Source organism: Amia ocellicauda, chromosome 10 (assembly GCF_036373705.1).
Source record: "Amia ocellicauda isolate fAmiCal2 chromosome 10, fAmiCal2.hap1, whole genome shotgun sequence".
Lineage (NCBI taxonomy): Eukaryota > Metazoa > Chordata > Actinopteri > Amiiformes > Amiidae > Amia > Amia ocellicauda.
Window position 1 is genome coordinate 3,456,750 of NC_089859.1, and position 14,109 is coordinate 3,470,858.

Genomic DNA, 14,109 nt, shown 5'->3' on the forward strand with positions numbered 1-14,109 from the left:
TGTGTTTGTTTGTAGTGAAAGCAGAGATCCTCGACCGCACCAGAGAGTTAAGCGCGTGTGTGTGTGTGTGTGTGTGTGTGTGTGTGTGCACGTTCCTCCATCTCCTCACTCTTCTGTCAGCAGTCGGACTGACCTCAGACCAGGTGAACGTTTCTGAGCCGAGAGGGAGTCGAGCGGCTCTAGGCTTCGGTTTCTACTCGGGCAGAAGAGACAGACAGACTGCTGATTCGGTCTGCTGTCTGCTTACAGAATCCGTTTCCCTGCTCGATAGATCGACATTAAAGAAACAGTATGTGAAAGCCTGTTGGAGATTTGTATCGGGCCGTTGCAATATATTATTTTTCACCCTAATTGTTCATGTTTCTGGGAATCAGATTGTTACGAGATGGAATGACATTTCTATGATTTTATTGAGATTATTAGGTTGATGTTACAGTTTTGTTACCCTGTTCTGCAAAACTTCATTAATCAGAGTCACCTTGGACGAATACAGAGGCAGCACAATAATATTAATAATGATAAAATATCAATATTGACTTCTGCCAAAGACATCATACCCATTACATCTGCACTGGTGAAGCCAGGCTGTCTAATAAATCCCAAAACAGTGATTCTAGAAGAAACAGCGTTGTAAATATTGTGTTGAAAACCTGCTCCTTCTTCACATCAGCACTTGACGAACTGTTATTCTAGACTATTGTCCCAATTAGCCTCATGGAGGGAGTGGTGTAGAGTTACACAATCAGCGCAACAATGCCTGCCAATGTCTACACGCAGCGGTTGGCAGGGAGATCTCAGCCATAATTGAGTCATTCATGTGGCAAACTCTCACCGAGGCTCGCTATAAAGAGCTCGATGAAAGCTATTATTAATAAGACTTAGTCCCGGGGAACAAGGCAGACCACAAGACTGTCAGCTGGCAAATGCATACAAAGCAGCTCACCTTTAGAAATCGTATACACCCATGTTCTAGTTAATCCAAGATAAAGATGATTGAGAGACATTGCCTGTAGGAAACAGGGAAGAAAAGGCTGCCTTGATTAAAATAATAACAATAATAAATAAATAAACGAATCCGAGAGCTGAACTTTAGCAACGCGGCCTTCATTACTTGACATCCAGACCCTGATTTTTGTAAATGGTCAATTGAATGGCTTCACTGATTGAGGGACGGGTCCCCTTCGACCACCTGTGAAGGCTTATCTTCTGCATCGGAGGCTCAACGCTCAACCCATGAGAACCCGTCGCTCTTCCTTTCGCTTGGCAGCGTTACCTCATCGACACAGTATGTCTGCAAGTTGTGGTTAAGGACCATGACTCACTCACAGATCGACACCCAATGTAAACAGTTCTAAAGAAGATTAAACATTAAATTCAGTCTCTCTAAATAGTATAATGGGAGCTAAACAAATAAACCATTCATCACGTCGAGTCACTTCACTCTGAGAAGTGAGAAGCGTCCATCGGGAGGAGCTGGGCTGGGCCTGCACTCTGCGTCGCTGTACTTTAAGTTTCCAGCCACTTTATTGGATGAAGTTTAGAGACGGGTGGCTTTTATGGATATTCCTGCGTCGCTGTGGCTCATTATAGCGAGCTGGCACTTTAAAGTGAATCTACCTCATGCGTTCGCTCATGTCTTTTAAGTCATATACTTTTATATTAGAGCCCCGAGACTCGAAAACTCGCTTTTTATGAAGTTATATGTGTCTGACATACATTAATATGCCACTTTTCATTGCCAGCACTTATCAGCCGCCGTCTAGTCGCTCAGAAGTGAAGGGCAGGGGAAGATGTGAGAGTTAGTATGTCGGTGCTGTCGTGCTGCAGGTTTAAAGGCGCTCAGACAGGCCTTTGAATCGCGGTCAGAGCCGAGGTGTGGAGAGCGGCCCCTGCGATGTGGGGAACAGCTGCTCTGTGCATTAGGAGCGGGTCGGAGCAGCTGAGGGGCCATGAGATGAGACATCCTCCCGTGTCTGCACTTTTATAGCTCATCGGCCCGGGGAGGAGTACTGAGTTTACAGAAGCCCGTGGCTAATCCTGCCTGCACTCCCCCCCGACTCTGGCAGGGCCGAGGGGCCGCGCTCGGCTTTATGGGAAGCAGCACTCCGGACTATTGATTTTTTCCTCTGACGAAAGTCTGCTGGTGCTTTCTAATTGAGTCACTGTATATCCTGAAAAGAGAGAGACTTTGACACATGGCAGTGTCCCCATTTCAGCTCTCCAGATCTTGGTTTCAAAAATAAGCTGCCCTGCTTGAGGGTGAACCTGCAGGACAGAGTTTACTGGATTGACAGCCTCGGACATCAGCCTGAAAACAATGTTACGTGTGAAATGAAGACATGTATACCTGTCACATTAATCCAGTGTTTTCTATTCTGTCTTCCTTGTTGCTGCACAGGTGTTAATTGCTGCGGTTAGTACTCTGCACCGCTGGTAAGTGAGTTGAGATTTAAAACAGTCATGTACAAATGCGCTAGATCTACAATCGCCCCGCAGTAATGGTGCAGTTATACCTCACTGACTGTCCTACTCTTTTGAAGGACTTCCCCAAACAGCACGATCTGTGCCGACAATCTGCAAATCACAGGCGCAATATTGCCTGTTACAGCCGACTGCCTTTCCTGAATAGAGCTGTCATGACACAAAGTAAGTCTATACGCTGGGCTGGACGACTATAGGTCCCAGAGATCGGGAGCTGTGCTTGAGGCAGGACATTTAAAAGACATGATCCAAGAGGAAACACTGTAATGTATACTGAGTTATGCATAACAGTATGTTTATAAAAGGGAACAAAACGACATTATAACAGAGATATTTCTTCATTGATAAACTGGTTTAGTCTCAGTCATATTCTTTGCTTGTCAATTTGCATCTATTAGCCCAGGAAGGAGAAAAATGACATTACAAATTGTTACCACAGTAAGATACTATAGTCTAGAAACTAGGATCAATGTTAAGTGTTTTAGTCTAATACGAAATGTAGTCTAGTGTATCAGACTGAAATTGTATATACTGAGAAAAATTGACATTTGTGTAGTTATTGACCAGAGCATCTATGGGATAAAAACAGGATATATAAACAGAGATGGAGTGAAACTAAAACTATAGTGGCTCTTTGGGTTTTATAACTGGAATTACAGTTGTATGAAAATTATTTATGTACCATTATGCTCAATCAAATATATTTATTTTGTGCAAATACATCAGGTAAAATGCTGTCCCACTAAACATGTGTTGTCTTTCCTTCCTCAGTGGACCGACACACAGCTGGAGATATGGCCTGACTCCATCTATGTAAACTCAAGCGGCTCAAAATGATTTCCTCCCAGCAGCGAAGGACCATCCCGACTGGAGCCCGAAAGTCCCCTATCTCAGCTCTGTGCCCTATCTTGTTGCACAAGCTCCCCAAACAAACCAGCCCCGTGATTGGAGCGCGGAGGGAATTTTATCTTATCTCACACCTGTCTGAAACAGGTTTAATTATCAGGTGGAAGGGCCTCCACATGCCCCCAAGGACAGCCCAGCTCCTGCAGAGATAGCACACAAAGAGACCCGGTGAAACCCCAGACTTTGTGCTGTCATTAACAGCTTAGGGAGTCATTAATGCTCGAACTGAACCCCTGGCATTAGCCTCCTGCCCCGCAGTGATGGTTAACCCCTGACACATTCTTTCAAGGCTGATCTTTTTAGCTGTCACTAAGGACAACAGTATTGATTGAGAAGGGCTGGGCCGGCCGTGATTCTGCATCGCAGGGGTGGCACGCACAGCCGCACAATAGAGCTGATCCGTCTTAACTGGTCGCGGGTTTCTGTTCTCCTGAAACTTCATCCCGTTCCCTCTGCCTTTTTGTTTCTCCTGTAACTCACCCTTTTTCCTTCATTGTCAGCCACTTTCGGTGTCAGCCGGTGGCACACAAAATGACTGGCTATGTGTTACACTCCAGTAATGGCTTTTAATTTGTAATCAAGACACTGGAGCCCTCTAAGCCCGTCCAGAGAGGCCCCATCGCTTTACGAGGCCCAGAAGCGTTGATGTCAGCATGTCAGCATCCTTGTAAACTTCCTCCACACCCCCATGCTTTGAAGAAGCGATTGCTGTTGGGTTTTAAATCGTCTCTGCTAATGTCGATGAATCTCTGTCACTTGGCTGCTGGACCTCCTTGATTTATGATCTCAGTTCCTAAGTCGTTTCAGAATCTTCTCCACTGAAAGGTCTTGCTTCATCGTATGAATTATTTCTTTAACATCATTCTAAGGGCGCTTTCACATCCAGTTCACTTGCAAATAATTGAGATCTTTGGCGGTCCACACAGCAGCAGCCTCTGTGTTAATAGACCTTCTTCCGGTGATGGAGCTTCCGGTGATGTCTCAACAACATTCGTCTCAGAGGCTGCGGCGTGTCTGTCTTCATTTCTTCTGCGAGTTTGACACAGTTGCCAATTTTAATTACTAGCCCAGCGTGGATCTGAAAAAGGCAATTACAGAATACATATATAACAAAATGAACCTGCAGCGCCTGTATGTATGAGGATAGGACTTTATTATGTGCACCACTGATGTAGTTCTTCAGTAGCCCTATAACACATAACATTAATAATCGGTTTATGGTTGTGAATAAAGAGACAAAAGTATTCACCAAACATTCGCGATGATTTGCATTTGAAGTTTTTTGTTTCTGCCTCCTGAGGACACTTCCTTCACTGGACGCTTCTCAATCCTCGCCTCTGGCCAGGTGTGTGTGACTCATGACAGACCCTGACATGCGAAGGGTCGGCCAGGTGACTCCTTCCGGTCAAAGGTCTCCGGCAGACGGACACTGTGTCAGGGGAGCTCAGTCCTCAGATTGACAGCTGGCTGAAACCAAGACGCTTCAACAGCCCAGAAAACGGTCCGTGCTTCACTGAGACGTCCTGGGAGAGGGCAGCTGTCCTTCATTTGCAAATCGCAAAAACCACGAGCTGTCAGAAATCTGTCAGATGAGCGTAAATAATACTTTTACAGGTCACAACTGGCTGAGTGATTGACTTTTAGCATCTTCATTAAGCATTGGCTATATCTGTATTTAATTACTTGTCCTTGCGATATTGTTTTGCTCCAAAAACACCTTTTCTGACAGAGATGAACATTTTCCATCTGCTGTCCACAGTGAAACGCACTCTAGATCGACACAGCACTCCTGCTTCAATATTATTATTATTATTCCAGCTCTGAAAGCGAGTCGAGGCTGAGAGTCTGACCGGTGATCTCCCATGATGCAACACAAGAGTGAGTCCCACAGTCTCTTCCGCATTGTGAACCTGACTGCCTGTAAATAAACACGGCCAATAGCACGTTCAAGATGATTTACAGCCAGCAGCAACAAAAGAGAAAAGATAAACTCACAATGCTGCTACACTCTTTCATTATAAAATATTTCAGTCGCTTCATTACTTTTATTTTCCCCCGTACAAATAAATACATAAATAAATGGATAACCCTGCTACATTTCAGGAGGGTAGACATTTGTATTACAGATTCCTACTACATCCTATGCCAAAAAAGTATTTTTTTTGGTTTTGTGCAAACACATGTGCGTTATCTGTTGTTAATTTCTGATGTGGCTTTTCCACTGAACTGCACATACTGACACTGTTTGCTGGTCAGACTTTTTAGTCATTACAGAACAGTCAGACAAATAAAATAAAATAAAACTTCAAGGGGTATTCAATTTTAAGAATATGATCACTTTAAATGTATTATCTATTCATGTAATTGCTCTGTCAATGCTAATCATACCTGCAGTGGAATCAGGAATCTGTCTTTTTATACCTTCCTGTTACGCAGTTATAGTAAAGGAGTCAATGCAACCCACAATCAGTGCTTTTTTAATTCCAGCAAACAAACAAAAATTGTGCTTTTAGTTGGACAGCAGAGAAATAATTTGCTCTTAATAGTGCTGTGTCAGCTGGACTTATTTCATCTGGGCAGCCACAGTTTTCCGAGCGCCGAGGAAGGTACTGTACTGCACGTCCCGGTTCACTGCTGATTATATGTCTCTGTCAGCATCGATGTGTGTGACTGCATTCACTCTGCCAAACCGTGGTAAAGACTTCAAAATACTGTGTGCTACAGTTCAGACAATCGGAAGTACAGCAGCTTCAAAAATGGTCTTAAAAGTGACAACAAGATTCCCTGCGATTCTGAGATCCCTACATTCAACGAGGAACTGTATAAAGTTACACAGAGGGGTTTAATAAAAGAATATACCCTTCTAAGCCACATTTGATATGTAATATATACACTCACCTAAAGGATTATTAGGAACACCTGTTCAATTTCTTATTAATGCAATTATCTAACCAACCAATTACATGGTAGTTGCTTCAATGCATTTAGGGGTGTGGTCCTGGTCAAGACAATCTCCTGAACTCCAAACTGAATGTCTGAATGGGAAAGAAAGGTGATTTAAGCAATTTTGAGCGTGGCATGGTTGTTGGTGCCAGACGGACCAGTCTGAGTATTTCACAATCTGCTCAGTTACTGGGATTTTCACGCACAACCATTTCTAGAGTTTACAAAGAATGGTGTGAAAAGGGAAAAACATCCAGTATGCGGCAGTCCTCTGGGCGAAAATGCCTTGTTGATGCTAGAGGTCAGAGGAGAATGGGCCGACTGATTCAAGCTGATAGAAGAGCAACTTTGACTGAAATAACCACTCGTTACAACCGAGGTATGCAGCAAAGCATTTGTGAAGCCACAACACGTACAACCTTGAGGCGGATGGGCTACAACAGCAGAAGACCCCACCGGGTACCACTCATCTCCACTACAAATAGGAAAAAGAGGCTACAATTTGCACAAGCTCACCAAAATTGGACAGTTGAAGACTGGAAAAATGTTGCCTGGTCTGATGAGTCTCGATTTCTGTTGAGACATTCAGATGGTAGAGTCAGAATTTGGCGTAAACAGAATGAGAACATGGATCCATCATGCCTTGTTACCACTGTGCAGGCTGCTGGTGGTGGTGTAATGGTGTGGGGGATGTTTTCTTGGCACACTTTAGGCCCCTTAGTGCCAATTGGGCATCGTTTAAATGCCACGGCCTACCTGAGCATTGTTTCTGACCATGTCCATCCCTTTATGACCACCATGTACCCATCCTCTGATGGCTACTTCCAGCAGGATAATGCACCATGTCACAAAGGTCGAATCATTTCAAATTGGTTTCTTGAACATGACAATGAGTTCACTGTACTAAACTGGCCCCCACAGTCACCAGATCTCAACCCAATAGAGCATCTTTGGGATGTGGTGGAACGGGAGCTTCGTGCCCTGGATGTGCATCCCACAAATCTCCATCAACTGCAAGATGCTATCCTATCAATATGGGCCAACATTTCTAAAGAATGCTTTCAGCACCTTGTTGAATCAATGCCACGTAGAATTAAGGCAGTTCTGAAGGCGAAAGGGGGTCAAACACAGTATTAGTATGGTGTTCCTAATAATCCTTTAGGTGAGTGTATATATATATATAAAAGCTAGAACGTGATCTTTTTCATCAACACTACAGCTCATAACTGTTCATAAAGCTCTACTGCTTCTCCCAACCGCTGTGCCAACAATGAACGTTTTAAATCCACTTCCGCAAAGACGTGAACATGAAATAAAAGAAACAAACCCTTTGAAGGATGAAAACCCAACACTTACACTTATCGACTCTAAAGTGTGTTTCCTTTTCGCCAGCCCCCTCGCAGAGAGCCGTGTTTGCCGATCCTCACCGGCAGAGGACGCGCTGAATGCAGCTCCACTGATCGAACACTATGGGCAGGGTCAGCGTTCCTGCCTTTATCTACACAACGCGCGCTAAAGCCAATTAATACCTCGCCCTAAAGGCTGAGCAGTAGCAAGCAGATAATTACACATCCAATTATTTCTGTTTCCTCCATCAGGGGCACCAGGCTAATTGATTCCCACTGATTAATTCATTAATGGATTAATGACCCGGCCTTCGAGCCCCTCGGGTTGTGTGCTCCGAGTTCGCACTCGTTCGCCGTGTTCGAATTCCTCCCTGACAGGCCCGGCCCCGGCACTTAACCTGCTCTGTAATGATGTATGAGCTCTGTAATGTGTAAATAACACGGGACAGAAAGCAGCTGAATGAGACGTATGGGCGGGGAGTGCGGCCCGGGACAATGAGGCTGTTGTACCTCCAGCTATCAGGAGCAAATATGTACACATGGCCGGCCCAGGCAGACGGTTAACTGATATTGCTGCTGCTGTGTGTGATTTAGCAGCTCTCAGCTTCAGCCCTGCTGTCAGGAGAAGAAAGAGAAGGAGGGAAAGGGAAATTAACTAAAAAACACATTCTCTCTCTCTCTCTCTCTCTCTCTCCTGTTTTCACTTCAAACGGCACAGGCAGCGGCGGCTCACTCTGCTGAGTGCGTCGTGAGAATCAAAGAGGTTTCACCGTGTGAGGCAAGATGTGTTGTCTCTCCTTTTCTCAGACTGGTGGGTGATGTGAGTAGCATTTCACAGCCCCCACCCCCCCACACACACACAAACACACAACTTCAGTTTCAAGCATGTCAGGAAGGTTAGAAGGCATTTATGCAACAGTACATCAAGATGTCAAGCGAGCTCGATGGCCGGGTTGTTTTCCCTTCTCCAGCGCTGAATTTGGGGAGGTTTGGAGAAGCTGGTATTTGTGCTTTTCTTGACAAGAGGATAAACTATCAGTGTCGGCAGTGGTGTCTTGTAATAAAATGCTTTGGACGGCCTCGTAATTTACCAGTGTGCCACCAAGTTCATCAGTATCTGTTTGCATTCAAGGCCGTGTTGTGTTGTATGATTTACCTCGACCCAGTGAATGGCTCTTTTGGTTTGTGCTGTTCCAGAGCGTGTGGGCCGGGCTTTGCAGGCATTTGGACACTTCGATGGGAACAAGGATCTCTGAGGGTAATGGAAATGTGAGGCCTCACCCAAAGGCATACATGCAAGCAGTGCACTTTTTTTAAACTTAAAATCTCACACAGCTTTTCCACTTTGCCATTACATATAAAAATAGCTCGTCTGAGGTTTGTTTTCGTTGCCAGACCTTTATTATAGTTTACTGAAAGAGGGGGAAAATCTGAAGGGGGAAAATAATGGACAAAAACAAGGCTGTTGACAGAGGCTGCGGCGATGTGTATAAACTTCTAACAGTACAGTTAGTGGACGGATTGGATCATATCACTTGCACACCTGAGACACGCAACCTGCATCTGGCAGCTGTGTCGTCTCAATATTGCAATTAAAGGAAAATACAGTTAGGTCAATACATATTTGGACAGTGACTCAACTGTCATCATTTTGGCTCTGTACGCCACCACAATGGATTTGAAAGGAAACAATCAAGTGTAGACTTTCATCTATAATGTGAGGGTAGTTACATCCAAATTGGGTGAACGGTGTAGGAGTTACACCCATTTTTATATGTGCTCCCCCAGTTTTAGGGGCTCAAAAGTATTTGGACAAACTAACATAATCATGAATTAAATTGTGAGTTTCAATACTTAGTTGCAAATCCTTTGCACTCAATGACTGCCTGAAGTCTGAACCCATAGACATCAGCAGATGCTGGGTTTCTTCCCTGGTGATGCTCTGCCAGGCCTGCACTGCAGTGTCTTTAGTTCCTGCTTGTTATTGGGGCATTTTGACTTCAGTTTTGCCTTAGAAATCAAAACAAACCATTCAGAGAGATAGCAAACACATTAGGTTTGGCCAAATCAACTATTTGATATATTCTTCAAAAGAAAGAACGCACCGGTGAGCTCAGGAACACCAAAAGGCCCAGAAGACCACGGACAACAGCTGCGGAGGATGACAGAAGAATTATTTCCCTGGTGAAGAAAACCCCTTCACAACAGTTGGCCAGATCAAGAACACCCTCCAGGAGGTAGAGCATCTGTGTCAAAGTCTACAATTAAGAGAAGACTTCACCAGAGTAAATACAGAGGGTTTACCACAAGATGTAAACAGGAAACAGGAAGACCAGATTAGAGTTTGAAAAAAACATCTAATGAACCCTGTACAGTTCTGGAACAAGATCCTATGGACAGATGAGACAAAGATAAACTTGTACCAGAATGATGGGAAGAGAAGAGTATGGAGAAGGGAAGGAACTGCTCATGAGCCGGAGCATACCACCTCATCTGTGAAGCATGTTATGACATGGGTATGCATGGCTGCCAAGGGAACTGGTTCCCTTGTATTTATTGATGATGTGACAGCTGACAAAAGCAGCAGGATGAATTCTGAAGTGTTTAGGGCTGTATTATCTGCTCAGATTCAGCCAAATGCTTCAAAACTCATTGGACGGCGCTTCATATTACAGATGGACAATGACCGGAAGCATACTGCGAAAGCAACCCAAGACTTTTTTAAGGTGAAGAAGTGGAATGTTCTGCAATGACTTCTGCAAAGGATTTGCAACCAAGTATTGAAACTCACAATTTAATTCATGATTATGTTAGTTTGTCCAAATACTTTTGAGCCCCTAAAATTGGGGGGACCACATATAAAAATGGGTGTAATTCCTACACCGTTCACCCAATTTGGATGTAACTACCCTCAAAGTATAGATGAAAGTCTACACTTAGAGCACATCTTGATTGTTTCCTTTCAAATCCATTGTGCTGGCATACAGAGCCAAAATGATGACAATTGTGTCACTGTCCAAATATTTATGGACCCAACTGTATTTTCCTTTAATTGCAATATTGAGACGACACAGCTGCCAGATCGTGATCATACAGAACAGAATGATCGTACACGTGTACAATGTGAGCCAGTTTCATTTTCAGAAATGGTTAAAGTGATTAAAGTTAAAGTTTAGATATGTGGCCTGTGATGTTCAGTTGTGTGACTTTGCTGTACACTATCTCTAACAGAATACAATACACAGTGTAAACCACATTGTTATTCAAATGGCTGATGAATTGCTTAGGAAAATGTTTCAGATTTGAATGTTATACTTATATCTCTGCATTCAGTAAAATACATGTATATACATGTCTAACGTTTATAAAGGTTTAAAATGAAACTTACACTTCTGCACCATCTAGTGGGTGTTATGTGAACTGCAGCGGTCTGTTTCTGGTTTTACTTTCTTTCCTTTTGTCTATTTATAACCAGTGGCAAAAACAAAACATTTTTTCAAACAAGCTGTTTCAAGTCACTTTCTACTGCTTTAAATGAGAACAGGGTAGCAGTCTATAATCTGGCCCTGTGGGGGGGTTATAGTCTTGATGTGGTCGAGGCCGAGATCAAGACTTGTGGTTTAAACTGCATGAAACACAACCTGTGCCGTGTCCAGTCCAGCACAGCCCTCAGGAAACAAAACCACACTGGAGACGGGCTGAAGTCCTCGGGGGACTGAGTCGGGTCCGAGGGCGTCCTCTGCGCCTCTCACTCGGCTGCAGTGGGATGTGTGAGGAATAAACAGGGTGAAATCAACCCCTCCTACAGTGGCTCTCAAAAGTATTATTGACATTATGGACATTTCCTGTGTTGATCAGTGGCACAAACTCCTGATTAAATCCATTCTGGTTTCATGCTGTAACACAATGACATGTAGACAAGTCAAAGGGGGTGAATACTTTTGAGAGTCACTGTATATACTGGACTATGATATGGAACATATCGTGATATAGCAATAAGCAGTATGTCCAAACAGGGGGCTCTGCCCGGCGCTGCAATGGCTGTCCCAGCAGAGTGGGGCTCAGCAGGCCCTCTCTTCCAGGGTGGAGGTGACCCTCTCTAGGGGCACGTCAACCACTGCAATTTGGTAGTTCATTCAGAAACGTATAAATCTGTCCATTCAGCCGGCAGTCTGGCCATAGAGTGTTAAATTCATCCAGGAATCTGTCAAGTAATGTATTAATGTGTCCAATTTGTGTGTCAATTAATCCTTAAATACATACATACATTTTCCAGATCAGCAGGGACACACGCACCCGGGGACACAAATGGAAATTGGGCTTCAAGGCATTCAAGACAGAAAACAGGAGACACTTCTTCACACAGAGAGGCGTCACAATCTGAACAAACTCCCCAGCGATGTGGCTGAAGAGACAATTTGGGAACATTCAAAAACAGACTGGATAGGATCCTTGATCACTTAGTTATTAATGGACACCAAACGAGCACGATGGGGCGAATGGGCTCCTCTCGACTGGACACTTTCTTATGTTCTTATGTTCTTATGTTCTTATACGTCACTTCATGAATGTGGCTAGTCATTCATATAAACAGACAAACTGTCAGTCATGCACTGTGCCAAACCCACTTCAGTCCTTCTAGCCAATAGGAGCAGACGCACATATCTGAACCAATCAAAATCCAGCCTCTCATAAAACACCTTCAGCCAATAATGGTGCAGTTTATTAGAAATTAGTTTCTGTCTCTCTGTGTAACCGTATGGACATGAAAATTACTGTTACAGCGACTTGTTTATGAGAAGATTAATTGTTGGAATATGCAAGGCTTAACCACAGCTTTGCATAGAGTACAATAAGTATTTTTTAATCACTATATTTTGTACATGCAGCATCTTGTACAACAATGTTTTAAAATACTGTGTAAATAAGTGACAAAGGAGTTCTGTTTCTGAGGCTTTGCAATATTAAAAGATAGAAAAAGTGTTAAACTTGTGGGTGTTGCTCCACGTATCTGTGTCACAGGTGTGACAATAAGTAACACTAATGATTGTTGAAGTTACTTTCTTCTTGCTGATTTTCATGTGTTATTTGTTTTGTCTTTCTAATTTAGTTTGCTTTATTGTGTGTATTTTTCTTTAATTATCACTTAACTTCTCACACAGCCTGGACTGATTGAACCCTGTTTGATGATTTAATTCCCCAAATTGCACACAAGATTGACTGCTGAATAAAGAGCCACTGCAGCAGACGGGACGGGCAGAGAGATGGCATGGCTGACGCTGAGACAGGGCGACATGCAGCTGTGCGAGGGAGGGACTGTGCTGTATTGGTGTGGATGTGGAGAGTGGAGATGAAGAGCACGGGATCGGGACTGCTCTATTTTAATTTGTGTTTTATTGTAAAAACATGATTTGTTTTATTGTATTTCATGATAAATGTAAGCTTACTTGTCTTTAAATACAAGTCTTGAAAGACAGCTTTGGTTGGACTCGAGTGTTGCTCCCCCAGAAATCGAACCAAATTAATCAAATTAAACAATAACTGTCACATCTGTACTAAACACTTTCCTAAAATCTAGTGAATATTTTATTTGACTGGTTACAGAGACCCATGTCTTCTCTGAATAAATAAACAAACTTTAGGTTAGGGACAACTGAACACTGATGTCAGCGTTGGTGCCGAGTCTGCGTCAAATGCACATCATTGGATTTTCCATCCCCTGCAGTAAATATGGCTGAAATCCGTAAAAAAGGCAATCCGGAACTTCTGGAGGAGAGCGTAGATGAGCTTGAAGATGTGGCGTCATTTATTTCTGCTACAACACAAGTATGTACTGTATGGGCTGTAGATGGACGCCCTTCTCAGGCAGCTTCCACTCAGACCACATGAAGACACATTTAAAGTCATGTTCGCCATATATTACTTTATTCATGTGTCATGCTGCATATAAACTGCATAGTAACGTCCTCTCACTTTCAACTGCTTTTATTTTCAGCAAACTTAACATGTAAATATTTGTATGAACATAAAAAGATTCAACAACTAAGACATGAAGTTTCACAGACATGTGACTAACAGAAATTGAATAATGTGTCCCTGAACAAAGGGGGGGTCAAAATCAAAAGTAAGTCAGTATCTGTGTGGCCACCAGCTGCATTAAGTCCTGCAGTGCATCTCCTCCTCATGGACTGACCCAGATCTGCCAGTTCTTGTGTGAGATGTTACCCCACTCTTCCACCAACGCACTTGCAAGTTCCCGCACATTTCTGGGGGAATGGCCCTAGCCCTCGCCTTCCGATCCAACAGGTCCCAGACGTGCTCAATGGGGTTGAGATCCGGCTCTTCGCTGGCCGTGGCAGACACTGACATTCCTGTCCTGCAGACAGGAAGGTGAAGGTGGGTTTGTGCCCATAGGCCACAGTTGCCGGTGATG

General features: G+C 43.6%; 1 long non-coding RNA gene across 1 annotated transcript; it reads left to right on the forward strand.

The window, feature by feature from the left end:
• Positions 1–2,077: 2,077 nt before the first annotated feature.
• LOC136759590 (uncharacterized) lies at positions 2,078–4,964 on the forward strand. Its single transcript, XR_010820056.1, has 3 exons — positions 2,078–2,433; positions 2,541–2,646; positions 3,253–4,964. It is a non-coding gene; the product is annotated as an uncharacterized LOC136759590 (long non-coding RNA).
• The last annotated feature ends 9,145 nt before the right edge of the window (positions 4,965–14,109 follow it).